The sequence below is a fragment of the Parasteatoda tepidariorum genome, chromosome 10 (assembly GCF_043381705.1).
Source record: "Parasteatoda tepidariorum isolate YZ-2023 chromosome 10, CAS_Ptep_4.0, whole genome shotgun sequence".
Taxonomy (NCBI): Eukaryota; Metazoa; Arthropoda; class Arachnida; order Araneae; family Theridiidae; genus Parasteatoda; species Parasteatoda tepidariorum.
The window spans coordinates 33,347,314-33,355,366 of record NC_092213.1 but is presented as its reverse complement, the minus strand read 5'-3'; the positions used below and the strand labels follow the sequence as shown (position 1 = coordinate 33,355,366).

Below are 8,053 nucleotides of genomic sequence, written 5' to 3'. Positions count from 1 at the left end.
TGTCAACTATGTTCTATATATACTTCATCTTAAAAAAATTCATATGCTCTAAATTTTCTAATAGGTATGGTTTGAAAGTAATTCTTATTCGCTCTTTAAAACTGACAATTGCCTTTTTTGAGGTCAAAATTAAATGTCTTTTTAATATCTGAATTTATTTTTATTTATTTTTATTTTTATTTATTTTCACTTTTTTAAAAATTTATTTTTGCATTAAAATAGGATGAATTTTATTTTTAGTAAGTTCTTGAAACTGAATATTTTTTTCTTCTCTTTTTTGGTAAAGCTGAAGAGACTTTAATTGTCTTATATTTTCTAAACAACAAAAATTAATGTTTCTTAATTAAATTACTTAATAAAATTTTAATCTATTTTTTAAAAAATTAATTCATTCTAAATTGTTCGAAAAAACTATGATTTAAAAGTAATTTTTAGTCGCTTCTTGAAACTGACAATTACCTTTGGCGAGGCCAAAAGGAAAAGTCTCTTTAAATGGCTAAATTCTTCTAAAGCGTAAAAATCAAGAGGCTGTAAAAATTCTTTTTCACAGGAAATGTAAGACGGAAGGCCTGTGCAAAGGGGCCCCTTTAAAGTTTAGGGGGTGAGGGTGATATAGTTGATGATGCTTTTCACCCCTCCAAGCGTTTCGAAAACCTTTAACGATTGATCTTCAAAGATTTTTTTTTTCTTTTTTCCGAACCAGATGCTTGGACATTGGGACACTGGAATTCAATTGAAAAGTTTTGTGACAATCCTCTAAGCGTACTTCGTTAACAACTTCTTCGTTTTAACAATTCTTCCGATCGGACTTTAAAAAACTTCTTTTTTTAACTTCCTACTTGTTCTTTTTCTCATTTTATAACAAGTACTGGTCACTAAAAAATCCCTTAACAAGTTCTTCTTTGCAATACCTGTTCTTTTATTTTTCAAGAAGTTTTCATCATCGATTTTGTACATCTGAATCGGTCATCCTTTCGAAAACTTTGACGGTATTTGATGCATAACATGAAAAGTACTGATAGTCAAAGGAAAAAAAAAAGAAGTTATCAGTGCTTGTTCTTAGAATTTTTTTTTTTTGTTTTTTGTTTTTTAAACTTTGAGGAAGAACATGTTTTTCAGAAATATATATTCTCATCTCTTTACCAACTTACTCAACTTCTTTTGACTTTTTTTTTATTTTCTTGAAAGAGTTACAATCGCTAAATGTGCCGCTGTAACACTGAAAAGCGGTTGGAATTCAAGCACGAGCGAAAGTAGGCTAAGTCAACTTTGAAAGATAGCAATAGATGTCTCTGACTTCGATTCTCTAAACCAGCAGTTCTCAAATGGTGTTCCGAGGAACCCTATGGTTCCGAGAGATTTTTTAGAACTGCATTATAAATTTTATGCAAAAAATGTTACCTTAGACAGTAACTAATTAAAATTTTATTTCCAATAATTGTCTACAAATTTTATTTCACAAATAACTGCACTTTCTTCCGGATTGTAATTAATCACCAAATAATTATAGTTATATTTTCTCACAAATCATTAAAAATAAACTATAATTTGCCAGTAATTAATCTATGAAGTATTTTATTAAAATTTAGATTTCAGTTTTGTTAAACTTTTATTTTGAATAAATTATATATTAAATAATATAAGTCATAAATAATATTGGAATAAATTATAATAGTCATATTTTAATTTTCCAAGGTTGAAAAAAATTTTATTTGACAAAACAATATTTTGTATGGAAATTGAAATTTATTTTATTTTTAAAATAATAACAAGAATGTCGATTTCCTTGCAATACATAAACAATTATTGATTTAATTACTAAATATTTAATCTAATATTATATTTAAATAGAATGTTCGTAAATAAATTTAAAATAAAAATTTCATTGAACAAATATTGATAAACAATTAAACGTTTCGAATTACCAATTACTCGATTCGTTTTAGTCATAATTCATTAAAACTTGCAAACCATTTCTATTTGTTTAATATCATCATCAATTCTTTTTTATCCAATTACAAAAAAAAATTTAAAGAATGGGAAGGGATTTTCTTCACAATATTGAAATATTTAATTCACAAATAAATTTCCAAAATTGCTTTTTCTTTTTTTCTGGATTTGCAAACTGTGTTTTAAATTTTTTACATTTTTAAATCTAGATTTTAATTAAAATTGTGATTAATATTAAAGTAAACAATGAAAAATGTTAACAAATTATTGTAGTTTTAAGTTATTTAGCTCATAAATTAATAACTCATTTAAAATCACTCAATTTTTTCATTGTCAATTCTATTGCATCGTTTTAGAATTTTGAAATATTAAAAAAATATTATTTAAAAAATCTTTTAATTTAATAACCATATTTCAATAATAGTTTTTCAAACTGATTTTTTTTAATTTAAAAAATATAGAAATGATCAAATTAGCCCATCTACTTAAGAATTCACTAATTAAAAAGAAACTAAACTAAAATGTGTGTTGTTTAAGAAAACATTGATTTTATTAATCATTGAGACAAACAGACTATCAAAGCAATTAACAGATTTTGTATATTTTTGATTCCATGTACTAATCACAGATTACTAAAATTTTAATATATTTTAAACTTATATTTTTAATATCTAAAATTTAAAAAAAAAAGTTTTGTTATACGATCCTTTATGATTGACTGAAAAGATATACTACAATTAATACAGTTAATAAACTTTCTCATATCTCATTCAGGAATTAATCGTGAAGCATTGAAATTTAGTTCTATCAGTTTTAACGCTACTACCCAGTTTATCAAGAATGAATTCGTAGAACTGATTTCGAAGATAAAATTCCACATCGCCTTTCCGGAATCATCCCACTGTTCCAACAACTTAGTGGTTATATTTCACCACAGCGCGCATTTTCAAAAAAATAAAGAAATAAAAACGAGGGTAAGATGTTTCCCTAAAAAGAAGGAAAAAAAAGAAGAATGTTTTTACCGTGCATTTTTTTCTCTTCTCCCTTGAAGCTTTTCTGTCTGTAAATAAATGATAAAAAGGAATCCATGCATCTTATGGTTTTTGCAAAGATAGGGAAATATTCATCCATTCGACAGGATTGGCATCTTTTAAACATACTTCAATCCGAATACAAGTTTTCATAAGTGATTTCCAAGACTCGAAATTTATTTCAATCTTTCCTTGGATATCGAAACATGTTATCTCCTTTTCTACTTTTTTTTTCATTATAAAAGTTATATTTTGTAACAAAGTAAACATGAATATACCTCAGTGGTGGTTCTTGCTTAATGGTAGACAGATTCTAGAAAGAAATCTGAGAAACATTTGTTTATTATTTTATGATAAGACTTCATATTGTTAAGAAATATTTTTCAGGTGGCTTGATGGACTAGTATTACCATTTTTGTCATTGTTTTACTTCAGATCTTCTTCGTTTTATTTCTTAACAACCATTTTCGAAATAAAAAAAACGAATGCTTGTATTTTTCTTTTTTGCTTCTAAGTTATAAGAATAGAGGGGCAAAACGTTTCAAAATTGCGCAGTCTTCGATAATTTGAAGAACATGATATTGTTCTTCAAATTATTTGTATGGATCGCCTTTTTACTGGTCAAGTGCTCCCAGTCTTTTTAAGACACAACCAAAAAAAAGCAAAGTAAACCTGAATATATCTAGTGTTGGTTCTTGCTTAGTGGTAGATAGAATCACCTAGAAATTTGTTTTAGATTAAACATATGATTATTATTTATGATAAGACTTCATATTGTTAAAAAAAACTATTCTTCGATTGGCTTAATGGACTGGTATTACCATTTTTGTCATCGTTTTACTTGAGATCTTCTTTTTATTTCCTAACAACTATTTTTGAAATAGAAAGAACGAATGTATATATTTTCTTTTTACTTTCTAAGTTATAAGAATAGAGGATAAAAATGCTTCAAAATTAAGTAATTTTTGATAGTATGACATGATATCGCTCTTCAAATTACTTGAATGGATCCTTATACTAATCAAGTACTCTTAATCTTTTAAGGCAGAACCTAAAAAATGCAATTTAAACCAGAGTGTATCCAGTGTTGGTAATCGTTTATTAAAAAGTATTATCATTTTTGCAGCGGTTTTTGTTTAAAGGCAGATCAGCGTCAAAATTTGCCTGAAATGAAGCAAATATTTAATATTTGATGATAAGACATAACATTGTTAAAAAAATATTCGTCTGATGGCTTGGTCAACTATTTCCATTTTTTCTTCGTAGATAGAATCAACATAAAAATTTGCGTTAGAATAAGTATATGTTTGTTATTTTATAAGACTTTATTCTGTTAAAGAATATTCTTCAGATGGCATAGCGTGATGAATGAGTATTACAGTTTTTTCCTCAGTTTTTTCATTGTCAAGCGAACATTGTTATGATGTTATTCGTTTTTTTTTAGTTATAACTATTTCTAAAATAAAAACAAGCGTGTAAATATTTTAATACACTATATTAACTTTTCAAGTGAAACTAAAGATCGTTAGAAAAACGTTAGACAGATATAAAAACCAGTAAAAACTCCCACGGTTAGTCCAAAGACGAAATAATCCTAACTAATTACCTGGCTATCATTTGATATAGTTATACCAATTATACTATTATTACTATTATTGTTGTTGCTCTTGCCAACAAGAAAAATTATGAAATTTAGCATCATGGACCAAAATATTGATGAGGCTTTTTAAACATATATATAGTGCTAATTTAGCGAAAAATACATCAAAAATATGTAAATAAGTTCAAGGGTAATAATATAAGGAAAAAAACTAATCAAGAGTACTAAATTAGTAATACAAATACATGCTTGCATCTTAATCGCCTTAATATGTGCGTGCATTTTACAATGTATTGTACACATGTATTGTACCATATATGTTGCAAGCAATTATTGCAGCAATCATGTAGTAAGCAATGTATTGTATCATGTATTTATTTGCATCATGCACACAAATAAATACATGTTTGCATTTTAATAAACAATTATTTATAAGAATTTTTTCAGCTAATATACGAATTTAGTTTGGAATTATGTATAAAAAAATATATAATAATTATAAAATTTACCATAAAAATGCTTATAGCCATTATAATAATTAATCAGAGCCATGATACACAGCCATAATATAAATTTAGGTGATTTGAATGCTGATAATAATAAACATTAACGTGCATTACTATTAATAACTGTCCGACTAAATTTTTTTTAAGTAATCACACTCTTCTAATGCGTTAATTACACGTCAAGTACATTAATTAATTGATAAATTTAATTAACAACAATTTTAATTAATTAGTAAATACAAAGAATAAATTGTTTAATATTATAAGCATTCTTACATTTCATTTGGTAATGTTCTAATAAACTATTAAAAAGAAATTTGAGTTAAAAAAAATGACAGTTCTTGAAAGGATAAATAAATGTACTGTAAGTGTAAATAAATTATGATTTGCACTCATACTAAAAGATATGAATTTGATGTGAGTTTAAAAAAAATAATACGTTAAATTATGTGAATGAAAAATAAAATAAATTAAACGAAAAACAACAGTAGCAATTGTATATACTTAGTATCATTACTTTACAACAGATGGCGCAATCAGTTCCCACCGTATTTCTAAAAAAAGTGAAACTCGCCAAATAAAACGTTTTTGGGTTAGCGGCCCGTGCGAATAAGGAAATATCTTCGGTAACATAATGGTCCATTTCATCTCTTCCTACCACTTCACATCGTATCCTTTTCTAACAAAGAACACGCTTTAAGACGTTCTATCTTTCACTTCTCCCCTTTTTTATGTGCCAAGAAGTGCACCCCCATTTTCGCGTGTCACTTGATTTAGGGGCGAAGGGGCGCCTAACCCTTTAGTTGTTGTTACATCCGGTATTTTTTTTTTAGGAAGGCGCCTTCTATTGTGAAATCCACGCGACCAACTCAAATTCCAGAATTTGCATTCAACTGAGTTGACGGCTTGTTTCGCCAATAGATACGTCATACGGATGCTTAGTTGTCAACTATGTTCTATATATACTAAAGAGAATTTTATCTCCGTCGTATAGAAAGAGTTTTTTTTTTATGACTTTTATTTCGTTTTGTAGTTTTTTTAAACTTAATCATGAGGGAATTTAAGATTTCCTTTTCTTGATTTAGCTCTAAAACACTATTTCTATCTTTAAGTTTTCCAGTTGTTTCAAACTTTAGTTACATAACACAGATGATTCTAATTTATATCAATTTAAAATTAATGGAAAAAAATATTCATTAAATGATATTCAGTAACTTTATGGGATATAATTTATTTAAAAAGATATTATCGTATTAAATAAATTTATTTTTTATGACTCTTATTTTGCTCTGAAGTATTTCAAAATCACTCAATGTTTTCCCCGATATTTGAATAAACGTTTCTGATATGTTTTAGCCTTCTAGTTATTTCAAAGATTAAGAAGGTATTGCATAGTGATTCCAGTTTACATTAATTTAAATTAGTGAAATTAAACAATAAAAGCATTGAAAAACTTTTACAAGAAAAAAATATCTCGTTTTTTACCAAAAAAAAACCTTTACTGTAAACCTTTTTTTTTCTCTTTTTTTTTTCAATTCTAGCTTTAAAGTTTATAAAATTCTGTGTAAACAAACCTTGTTTCAGAGATGACCATAAAATCTATAAAAAAAACCTTGAGAAGGTGAATTTATACTCGGTTTCAGATCACTTTCTTCTTGATTTGCGATAATAATTTATACTCAATTTCAGAAGGTTTTTCTAGCCTTGTTTCGTAAAGGTAGAGTCAATCTCGATAGAAAAGGGTTGTATATGCAGGCTTAATATGAACCTCATAGCGCGTAAGCTAGCATCGTTAAATTTAACTTTTTTTCAAACTTGCATCGTTTATTTGCGAATCATTTATTAAATTTGCTGAGCTTTATGATAAAGGTTGTTGTTGACATTAAAATCAACCATACCTTGCTATCTGGGAAGGCATAAAATTTTAAAGTGTTCTCTGTTTTAAATTGAACTTACTTTTTGCATAATTTTTGTTACTACATAAGATTTTACTTCATAAAATTTAAATTTTACGAAAAAAAAATTATAAAAATTTTTTTTTGCTGAAATTTTTCAATAAATGGAATGTAGAGCTTAAGAGCACAAGAAAGCGGAATTAAATTTTTTACGCAAAACTTAACAACATTCGAAAATTAGAGAAATCTCACTATTTTGAACTAAATTTGAATAAAAATATTGTTATAACATATGACGAATAACGGAAGAAATACCCAGGGGGTTCTTGGTGTTTTAAGACATGTGCCTATTTATAAAATCTATAACATAAAAAAAAATAGAAAAAAAAATAAAAAGATCTTATTTGACATTTTATAGGAACAAGGAAGGCATCAAAATTTGAATTTCATTATTTTAAAATACATCTGCTTATGTTTTGTTTTTGTAATTATAAAATTTTATAATGTAAAAGTCAAAAATTATCTTTTGATGAAGATAATGTTCTATAGAAAATGGGGTTTAAAATCACTCCCAATAAAATGTTAAACAACCCGAAAAATTGTCTTAACACCTTATTCTGGGTTAACACCAAATCTGGAGTTTATATATGACTCAAAGGCGGAATTTAAATCTGAACATCCAAAATAGAATGATTGTACACCAAACTCTCAAGCTTTTACACAATGCAAGAATTATTCTCACTTGCAAAAACACCAATGTTAGCATGCTTTTAATGTCAAGAAATGCCAAACAGCATATCAGGAGTTGTTTTTTTTTTTTACAATCTAGAATGAGCTGGTAATAGTTACTTGTCATTTTAAACGCTGATATTCATCAACAGAAACAAAAATATGCATATTTTTAATTATGTAATAAGAATAATTGCATTTTATTTTTTAAACCTCTGAGAACTGTATTAACTGATTTTATAACGTATAACCCTATCCAGAGCCGTTCAGTAAAACCAAGTTCTTTCCACCCGGATATTTGATTTACAAACTAATTTTGTATATATATATATATAATACTAA

At 26.6% G+C, this 8,053-nt stretch overlaps 1 long non-coding RNA gene across 4 annotated transcripts in view; it reads right to left on the bottom strand.

Moving 5' to 3' along the window:
- Window positions 1–8,053, bottom strand: part of LOC107437847 (uncharacterized) — a 336,010-nt gene that overhangs the window by 192,238 nt on the left and 135,719 nt on the right. The window lies entirely within an intron of this gene.